Here is a 10,332-nt window from a genome sequence, read left to right on the forward strand (position 1 = left end):
GAGAGATACAGAAAGGGAGAAATACAGAAAGAGAAATACAGAAAGAAAAATACAGAAAAAGAGAGAAATACAGAAAGAGAGAGAAATACAGAAAAAGGGCTGCAGAAAGAGAGAGATACAGAAAGAGAAAAACAGAAAGAGAGAGAGATACAGAAAGAGAAATGCAGAAAGAGAGAGAGATACAGAAAGAGAGATGCAGAAAGAGAGATACAGAAAGAGAAAAACAGAAAGAGAGAGAGATACAGAAAGAGAAATGCAGAAAGAGAGAGAGATACAGAAAGAGAGATGCAGAAAGAGAGAAATACAGAAAAAGAAATACAGAAAGAAATACAGAAAGAGAGATACAGAAGGAGAGAAATACAGAAAGAGAGATATAGAAAGAGAGAAATACAGAAAGAGAGATACAGAAAGAGAAATAGAGAAATACAGAAAGAGAGGAATACAGAAAGAGAAATACATAAAGAGAAATACAGAAAGAAATACAGAAAGAGAGAAATACAGAAAGAGAAATACAGAAAGAGAGAGATACCAAAAGAAAGAAATACAGAAAGAGAGAGATACAGAAAGAGAAATACAGAAAGAGAAATACAGAAAGAGAGAGAAATACAGAAAGAGAGAGAAATACAGAAAGAGAAATACAGAAAGAAAAATACAGAAAGAGAGAAATACAGAAAGAGAAATACAGAAAGAAAAATACAGAAAGAGAAATACAGAAAGAGAGAGAAATACAGAAAGAGAAATACAGAAAGAGAGATACAGAAAGAAAAATACAGAAAGAGAAATACAGAAAGAGAGAAATACAGAAAGAGAAATACAGAAAGAGGGATACAGAAAGAGAGAGAGATACAGAAAGAAAAATACAGAAAGAGAAATACAGAAAGAGAGATACAGAAAGAGAAATACAGATAGAGAGAGAGATACAGAAAGAGAGAGAAATACAGAAAGAGAAATACAGAAAGAGAGAAATACAGAAAGAGAAATACAGAAAGAAAAATACAGAAAGAGAAATACAGAAAGAGAGAGAAATACAGAAAGAGAGAAATACAGAAAGAGAAATACAGAAAGAGAGAGAAATACAGAAAGAAATACAGAAAGAGAGAGATACAGAAAGAGAAATGCAGAAAGAGAGGGATACAGAAAGAGAGAGAAATGCAGAAAGAGAGATACAGAAAGAGAAATACAGAAAGAGAAATACAGAAAGAAATACAGAAAGAGAGATACAGAAAGAGAAATACAGAAAGAGAAATACAGAAAGAGAGAGATACAGAAAGAGAAATACAGAAAGAGAGATACAGAAAGAACGAAATACAGAAAGAGAGAGAAATACAGAAAGAAATACAGAAAGAGAGATACAGAAAGAAATACAAAAAGAGAGAAATACAGAAAGAGAAATACAGAAAGAGAGAGATACAGAAAGAGAAATGCAGAAAGAGAGAGAGATACAGAAAGAGAGATGCAGAAAGAGAGAAATACAGAAAAAGAAATACAGAAAGAAATACAGAAAGAGAGATACAGAAGGAGAGAAATACAGAAAGAGAGATATAGAAAGAGAGAAATACAGAAAGAGAGATACAGAAAGAGAAATAGAGAAATACAGAAAGAGAGGAATACAGAAAGAGAAATACATAAAGAGAAATACAGAAAGAAATATCCAGAAAGAGAGAAATACAGAAAGAGAAATACAGAAAGAGAGAGATACCAAAAGAAAGAAATACAGAAAGAGAGAGATACAGAAAGAGAAATACAGAAAGAGAAATACAGAAAGAGAGAGAAATACAGAAAGAGAGAGAAATACAGAAAGAGAAATACAGAAAGAAAAATACAGAAAGAGACAAATACAGAAAGAGAAATACAGAAAGAAAAATACAGAAAGAGAAATACAGAAAGAGAGAGAAATACAGAAAGAGAGAGAAATACAGAAAGAGAAATACAGAAAGAAAAATACAGAAAGAGAAATACAGAAAGAGAAATACAGAAAGAGAGAAATACAGAAAGAGAAATACAGAAAGAGGGATACAGAAAGAGAGAGAGATACAGAAAGAAAAATACAGAAAGAGAAATACAGAAAGAGAGAAAAATACAGAAAGAGAAATACAGATAGAGAGAGAGATACAGAAAGAGAGAGAAATACAGAAAGAGAAATACAGAAAGAGAGAAATACAGAAAGAGAAATACAGAAAAAAATACAGAAAGAGAAATACAGAAAGAGAGAGAAATACAGAAAGAGAGAAATACAGAAAGAGAAATACAGAAAGAGAGAGAAATACAGAAAGAAATACAGAAAGAGAGAGATACAGAAAGAGAAATGCAGAAAGAGAGGGATACAGAAAGAGAGAGAAATGCAGAAAGAGAGATACAGAAAGAGAAATACAGAAAGAGAAATACAGAAAGAAATACAGAAAGAGAGATACAGAAAGAGAAATACAGAAAGAGAAATACAGAAAGAGAGAGATACAGAAAGAGAAATACAGAAAGAGAGATACAGAAAGAACGAAATACAGAAAGAGAGAGAAATACAGAAAGAAATACAGAAAGAGAGATACAGAAAGAAATACAAAAAGAGAGAAATACAGAAAGAGAAATACAGAAAGAGAGAGATACAGAAAGAGAGATACAGAAAGAGAGATACAGAAAGAGAGAGATACAGAAAGAGAAATACAGAAAGAGAGGGATACAGAAAAAGAAATACAGAAAGAAAAAGTACAGAAAGAGAGAAATACAGAAAGAGAAATACAGAAAGAGAGATACAGAAAGAAATACAGAAAGAGAGAAATACAGAAAGAGAAATACAGAAAGAGAGATACAGAAAGAAATGCAGAAAGAGAAATACAGAAAGAGAGATACAGAAAGAAATACAGAAAGAAATACAGAAAGAGAGAGAGAGATACAGAAAGAAATACAGAAAGAAATACAGAAAGAGAGAGAGATACAGAAAGAGAAATACAGAAAGAAAGAGATACAGAAAGAGAAATACAGAAAGTGAAATACAGAAAGAGAGAGAGAGAGAGATACAGAAAGAGAGAGAGATACAGAAAGAGAAATACAGAAAGAAAGAGATACAGAAAGAGAGATACAGAAAGAGAGAGATACAGAAAGAAATACAGAAAGAGAGAAATACAGAAAGAGAAATACAGAAAGAGAGAGAGAGAGAGAAATACAGAAAGAGAAATACAGAAAGAAAAATACAGAAAAAGAGAGAAATACAGAAAGAGAGAGAAATACAGAAAAAGGGCTGCAGAAAGAGAGAGATACAGAAAGAGAAAAACAGAAAGAGAGAGAGATACAGAGAGAGAAATGCAGAAAGAGAGAGATACAGAAAGAGAGATGCAGAAAGAGAGATACAGAAAGAGAAAAACAGAAAGAGAGAGAGATACAGAAAGAGAAATGCAGAAAGAGAGAGAGATACAGAAAGAGAGATGCAGAAAGAGAGAAATACAGAAAAAGAAATACAGAAAGAAATACAGAAAGAGAGATACAGAAGGAGAGAAATACAGAAAGAGAGATATAGAAAGAGAGAAATACAGAAAGAGAGATACAGAAAGAGAAATAGAGAAATACAGAAAGAGAGGAATACAGAAAGAGAAATACATAAAGAGAAATACAGAAAGAAATATCCAGAAAGAGAGAAATACAGAAAGAGAAATACAGAAAGAGAGAGATACCAAAAGAAAGAAATACAGAAAGAGAGAGATACAGAAAGAGAAATACAGAAAGAGAAATACAGAAAGAGAGAGAAATACAGAAAGAGAGAGAAATACAGAAAGAGAAATACAGAAAGAAAAATACAGAAAGAGACAAATACAGAAAGAGAAATACAGAAAGAAAAATACAGAAAGAGAAATACAGAAAGAGAGAGAAATACAGAAAGAGAAATACAGAAAGAAAAATACAGAAAGAGAAATACAGAAAGAGAAATACAGAAAGAGAGAAATACAGAAAGAGAAATACAGAAAGAGGGATACAGAAAGAGAGAGAGATACAGAAAGAAAAATACAGAAAGAGAAATACAGAAAGAGAGAAAAATACAGAAAGAGAAATACAGATAGAGAGAGAGATACAGAAAGAGAGAGAAATACAGAAAGAGAAATACAGAAAGAGAGAAATACAGAAAGAGAAATACAGAAAGAAAAATACAGAAAGAGAAATACAGAAAGAGAGAGAAATACAGAAAGAGAGAAATACAGAAAGAGAAATACAGAAAGAGAGAGAAATACAGAAAGAAATACAGAAAGAGAGAGATACAGAAAGAGAAATGCAGAAAGAGAGGGATACAGAAAGAGAGAGAAATGCAGAAAGAGAGATACAGAAAGAGAAATACAGAAAGAGAAATACAGAAAGAAATACAGAAAGAGAGATACAGAAAGAGAAATACAGAAAGAGAAATACAGAAAGAGAGAGATACAGAAAGAGAAATACAGAAAGAGAGATACAGAAAGAACGAAATACAGAAAGAGAGAGAAATACAGAAAGAAATACAGAAAGAGAGATACAGAAAGAAATACAAAAAGAGAGAAATACAGAAAGAGAAATACAGAAAGAGAGAGATACAGAAAGAGAGATACAGAAAGAGAGATACAGAAAGAGAGAGAGAGATACAGAAAGAGAAATACAGAAAGAGAGAGATACAGAAAGAGAAATACAGAAAGAGAGAGAGATACAGAAAGAGAGGGATACAGAAAGAGAGAGAAATACAGAAAGAGAGAGATACAGAAAGAGAAATACAGAAAGAGAAATACAGAAAGAGAGAGAGATACAGAAAGAGAGGGATACAGAAAGAGAGAGAAATACAGAAAGAGAAATACAGAAAGAGCGAGATACAGAAAGAGAAATACAGAAAGAGAGGGATACAGAAAGAGAGAAATGCAGAAAGAGAGATACAGAAAGAAAAATACAGAAAGAGAGAGAAATACAGAAAGAAATACAGAAAGAGAGATACAGAAAGAGAGAAATACAGAAAGAGAGAAATACAGAAAGAGAAATACAGAAAGAGCGAAATACAGAAAGAGAGATACAGAAAGAGCAATACAGAAAGAGAAATACAGAAAGAGAGAGATACAGAAAGAGAAATACAGAAAGAGCGAAATACAGAAAGAAAAATACAGAAAGAGAGAGAAATGCAGAAAGAGAGATACAGAAAGAAAAATACAGAAAGAGAGAGAAATACAGAAAGAAATACAGAAAGAGAGATACAGAAAGAGAGAAATACAGAAAGAGAGAGAGATACAGAAAGAGAAATACAAAAAGAGAGAGATACAGAAAGAGAAATACAGAAAGAGAGAGAGAGTTACAGAAAGAGAGAGATACAGAAAGAGCAATACAGAAAGAGAGAGATACAGAAAGAGAGATACAGAAAGAGAGAGAGAGATACAGAAAGAGAAATACAGAAAGAGAGAGATACAGAAAGAGAGATACAGAAAGAGAAATACAGAAAGAGAGAGATACAGAAAGAGAAATACAGAAAGAGAAATACAGAAAGAGAGAGAGATACAGAAAGAGATATACAGAAAGAGAGGGATACAGAAAGAGATACAGAAAGAGAAATACAGAAAGAGAGAGATACAGAAAGAGAGATACAGAAAGAGAAATACAGAAAGAGAGAGAAATACAGAAAGAGAAATACAGAAAGAGAGAGAGATACAGAAAGAGAAATACAGAAAGACAGGGATACAGAAAGAGAGAGAAATACAGAAAGAGAAATGCAGAAAGAGAGATACAGAAAGAAAAATACAGAAAGAGAGAAATACAGAAAGAAATACAGAAAGAGAGAAATACAGAAAGAGAAATACAGAAAGAGCGAAATACAGAAAGAAAAATACAGAAAGAGAGAGAAATACAGAAAGAGAGATAGAGAAAGAGAAATACAGAAAGAGAAATACAGAAAGAGATACAGAAAGAGAAATACAGAAAGAGAAATACAGAAAGAGAGAGATACAGAAAGAGAAATACAGAAAGAGAGAGATACAGAAAGAGAAATACAGAAAGAAAAATACAGAAAGAGAGAGAAATACAGAAAGAGAGAGAAATACAGAAAGAGAAATACAGAAAGAGAGAGAAATACAGAAAAAGATACAGAAAGAGAAATACTGAAAGAGAAATACAGAAAGAGAGAGAGATACAGAAAGAGAGAGAGATACAGAAAGAGAGAAATGCAGAAAGAAAGCCCGAGACACCGTTCACACCTGCTATTCCAGTTTGGACCAAACTGAAAAGCCTGAAGATCCGGACCAGCACCCTGAGTTCTCTTTAAAAACTCTTTCAGTGATGGTGCAGGTAATTACACTTTTCCACCAGAGAGGTCTCCACATCCCCAAAGCTTGCATAGAGCAGCTTTAATGTTGCTGCATGCCTTAGACATGTACCATTAGTGACCATCGGATTGACCTGTCAGATGACCTTGCGTTAGTGGTCAGTTGAAAAGGGACAGGGGACATTGCTTACAGGTAAAACTGGCCACTCATAAATTGATTTAAAATTAATACATAATACAGTGTATGATGAAAGGGTAAAGGTCAGTAACAAATAAGAACTTTTCCCAAAGTATCTATTTATGTCTTGAGCCCATATTTATGACAGCACATGATCGGAGTGAACGCCTCCAGGCTGGCCGACGTGCTAGAAGTGACTAATGCTGTGGATCTGGAGCTGTAGGAGCCCATGAGCTCTAAAACAGGCCTGTGGACGGGGTGGACAGGATGTGGTCTCGGGCTGCTGGACGCCTATGAAACAGACTTAAGTGGGTAATATGGAGGCCTGACAGTAGAAGCAGCGCAGGCGTCTGAAACAGTACGTCCCCTTTACGGGCAGCAGTGTGAGTCACCACACTCAGCTCCAGCTCCAGCTGAAGGCAGGACTCAGTGGTCTGAAGAGACAAGTCGTGACCTCGAGGACAGCTGGACAGATTCTGATAACTTAGAAGACGTGTAAGAAGAGATGGAGACGATGTTTCATCAGGTTTATTCAGAAATACATCATAAAGACCCACCTTTACTTTTATGTCTCTGTATGACCCTCTCTTCCCCTTTCTGTATCTCTCTCTCTCTCTCTCTCTCTCTGTATTTCTTTCGGTATTTCTCTCTTTCTGTATTTCTCTCTCTTTCTGTATTTCTCCTTCTGTATTTCTCTTTCTGTATTTCTCTCTCTTTCTGTATTTCCCTCTTTCTGTATTTCTCTTTCTGTATTTCTCTTTCTGTATTTCACTTTCTGTATCTCTCTTTCTGTATTTCACTTTCTGTATATCTCTTTCTGTATTTCTCTTTCTGTATTTCTCTCTTTCTGTATTTCTCTCTTTCTGTATTTCTCTTTCTGTATTTCTCTCTTTCTGTATTTCTCTCTCTTTCTGTATTTCTCCTTCTGTATTTCTCTCTTTCTGTATTTCTCTCTCTTTCTGTATTTCTCTCTCTTTCTGTATTTCTCTTTCTGTATCTTTCTTTCTGTATTTCTCTCTTTCTGTATTTCACTTTCTGTATATCTCTTTCTGTATTTCTCTCTTTCTGTATTTCTCTTTCTCTATTTCTCTCTTTCTGTATTTCTCTCTTTCTGTATTTCTCTTTCTGTATTTCTCTTTCTCTATTCCTCTCTTTCTGTATTTCTCTTTCTGTATTTCTCTCTTTCTGTATTTCTCTTTCTGTATTTCTCTCTTTCTGTATTTCTCTCTTTCTGTATTTCTCTTTCTGTATTTCTCTTTCTGTATTTCACTTTCTGTATATCTCTTTCTGTATTTCTCTCTTTCTGTATTTCTCTTTCTCTATTTCTCTCTTTCTGTATTTCTCTCTTTCTGTATTTCTCTTTCTGTATTTCTCTTTCTCTATTCCTCTCTTTCTGTATTTCTCTTTCTGTATTTCTCTCTTTCTGTATTTCTCTTTCTGTATTTCTCTCTTTCTGTATTTCTCTCTTTCTGTATTTCTCTTTCTGTATTTCTCTTTCTGTATTTCTCTCTTTCTGTATTTCTCTTTCTGTATTTCACTTTCTGTATATCTCTTTCTGTATTTCTCTCTTTCTGTATTTCTCTTTCTGTATTTCTCTCTTTCTGTATTTCTCTCTTTCTGTATTTCTCTTTCTGTATTTCTCTCTTTCTGTATTTCTCTCTTTCTGTATATCTCTTTCTGTATTTCTCTTTCTGTATTTCTCTTTCTGTATTTCACTTTCTGTATTTCTCTCTTTCTGTATTTCTCTTTCTGTATTTTTCTTTCTGTATTTCTCTTTCTGCATTTCACTTTCTGTACATCTCTTTCTGTATTTCTCTTTCTGTATTTCACTTTCTGTATATCTCTTTCTGTATTTCTCTCTTTCTGTATTTCTCTTTCTGTATTTCTCTTTTTGTATTTCTCTTTCTGTATTTCTCTTTCTGTATTTCTCTTTCTGTATTTCATTTTCTGTATTTCTTTTTCTGTATTTCTTTTTCTGTATTTCTCTCTTCCTGTATTTTGTCTCTCCTTATTCTCCCTTTCACTCTGTATTCTACCTTTTTGCATTCTCTCTTTCTATATTCCTTCTTTTTCCCACTATCATATATTTATTTTTCACACTCTTTTTATGCTCTCTGTCTCTCTTTCTCTCTTGCATTCTTTCTTTATCTCTTCCTCCACTCATTCTTTGTGAACCTTTTTTCTGTTTATCTCTTTCTCTCTCTCTCTCTCTTTCTCTCTCTCTCTCTCGTCTGTCAGTGTTTTGTTCTTCCTCCATGCTGCAGTGAGAGACAGACTCCTGCTTGTGTTGCCCGTGCGGCCTGGCATGCCGCAGCAGAACACCATGCTCTGGCCCCAGCGTTGGCACCGCGCTGGCACAGCGTCGGCCTGCCTTTGTTACCCGGAGAATGGGGCGGCCTGGCAGAAGGGCCTCTCTCTATCTCTCTCTCTCTCTCTCTCCCTCTCTTTCTCTCTCTCTCTCTCTCTCTCTCTTTTCACACGCCCGCAAAAAGCTCACTGGACGCCGTCCACCAGCTATCAGAGCCGCAGCGCTACAGACAGCTGCAGCGGGGGGGCAGGGGGCCGCGGGCAGTGTTTCAGCGCAGCCCTCTCTCTCGCCCGCCACTGCCCTCTGCTCTAAAGACGGTGGCACAGGGTCCCCCTTCAGCCTGCCAGGGCGGGGGGCCAACAGAATGCACTGTGGAACAAGACAGGAGGGCGAGGGAGGGGTGAGAGTCAGCTCCCCTTTATCCTGTCCATTCAGAAAGCATGAGCATAAAGCTGAATATAATAATGAGGTCTGAGATGGAGGAATGTGCTTAACATTAATGTAGTAGTATTACTTGAATAACCGGCTCTAAATGTAGGTATTGTGATATAAACTGAGTCTGTTCTACAGTTTATCATTAGACTGAATGAATAACTGACTCTAAATGTAGGTATTGTGATATAAACTGAGTCTGTTCTACAGTTTATCATTAGACTGAATGAATAACTGACTCTAAATGTAGGTATTGTGATATAAACCGAGTCTGTTCTACAGTTTATCATTAGGCTGAATGAATAACCGACTTTAAATGTAGGTATTGTGATATAAACCGAGTCCGTTCTACAGTTTCTCATTAGGCTGAATGAATAACCGACTCTAAATGTAGATATTGTGATATAAACTGAGTCTGTTCTACAGTTTCTCATTAGGCTGAATGAATAACCGACTCTAAATGTAGGTATTGTGATATAAACTGAGTCTGTTCTACAGTTTATCATTAGGCTGAATTAATAACTGGCTCTAAATGTAGGTATTGTGATATAAACCGAGTCTGTTCTACAGTTTCTCATTACGCTGAATGAATAACCGACTCTAAATGTAGGTATTGTGATATAAACTGAGTCTGTTCTACAGTTTCTCATTAGGCTGAATGAATAACCGACTCTAAATGTAGGTATTGTGATATAAACTGAGTCTGTTCTACAGTTTATCATTAGACTGAATGAATAACCGACTCTAAATGTAGGTATTGTGATATAAACCGAGTCTGTTCTACAGTTTCTCATTAGGTTGAATGAATAACCGACTCTAAATGTAGGTATTGTGATATAAACTGAGTCTGTTCTACAGTTTCTCATTAGGCTGAATGAATAACCGGCTCTAAATGTAGGTATTGTGATATAAACTGAGTCTGTTCTACAGTTTATCATTAGACTGAATGAATAACCGACTCTAAATGTAGGTATTGTGATATAAACCGAGTCTGTTCTACAGTTTCTCATTAGGTTGAATGAATAACCGACTCTAAATGTAGGTATTGTGATATAAACTGAGTCTGTTCTACAGTTTCTCATTAGACTGAATGAATAACCGACTCTAAATGTAGGTATTGTGATATAAACCGAGTCCGTTCTACAGTTTCTCATTAGGCTGAATGAA

This window comes from Pygocentrus nattereri, chromosome 16 (genome assembly GCF_015220715.1).
Source record: "Pygocentrus nattereri isolate fPygNat1 chromosome 16, fPygNat1.pri, whole genome shotgun sequence".
NCBI classification, from domain to species: domain Eukaryota; kingdom Metazoa; phylum Chordata; class Actinopteri; order Characiformes; family Serrasalmidae; genus Pygocentrus; species Pygocentrus nattereri.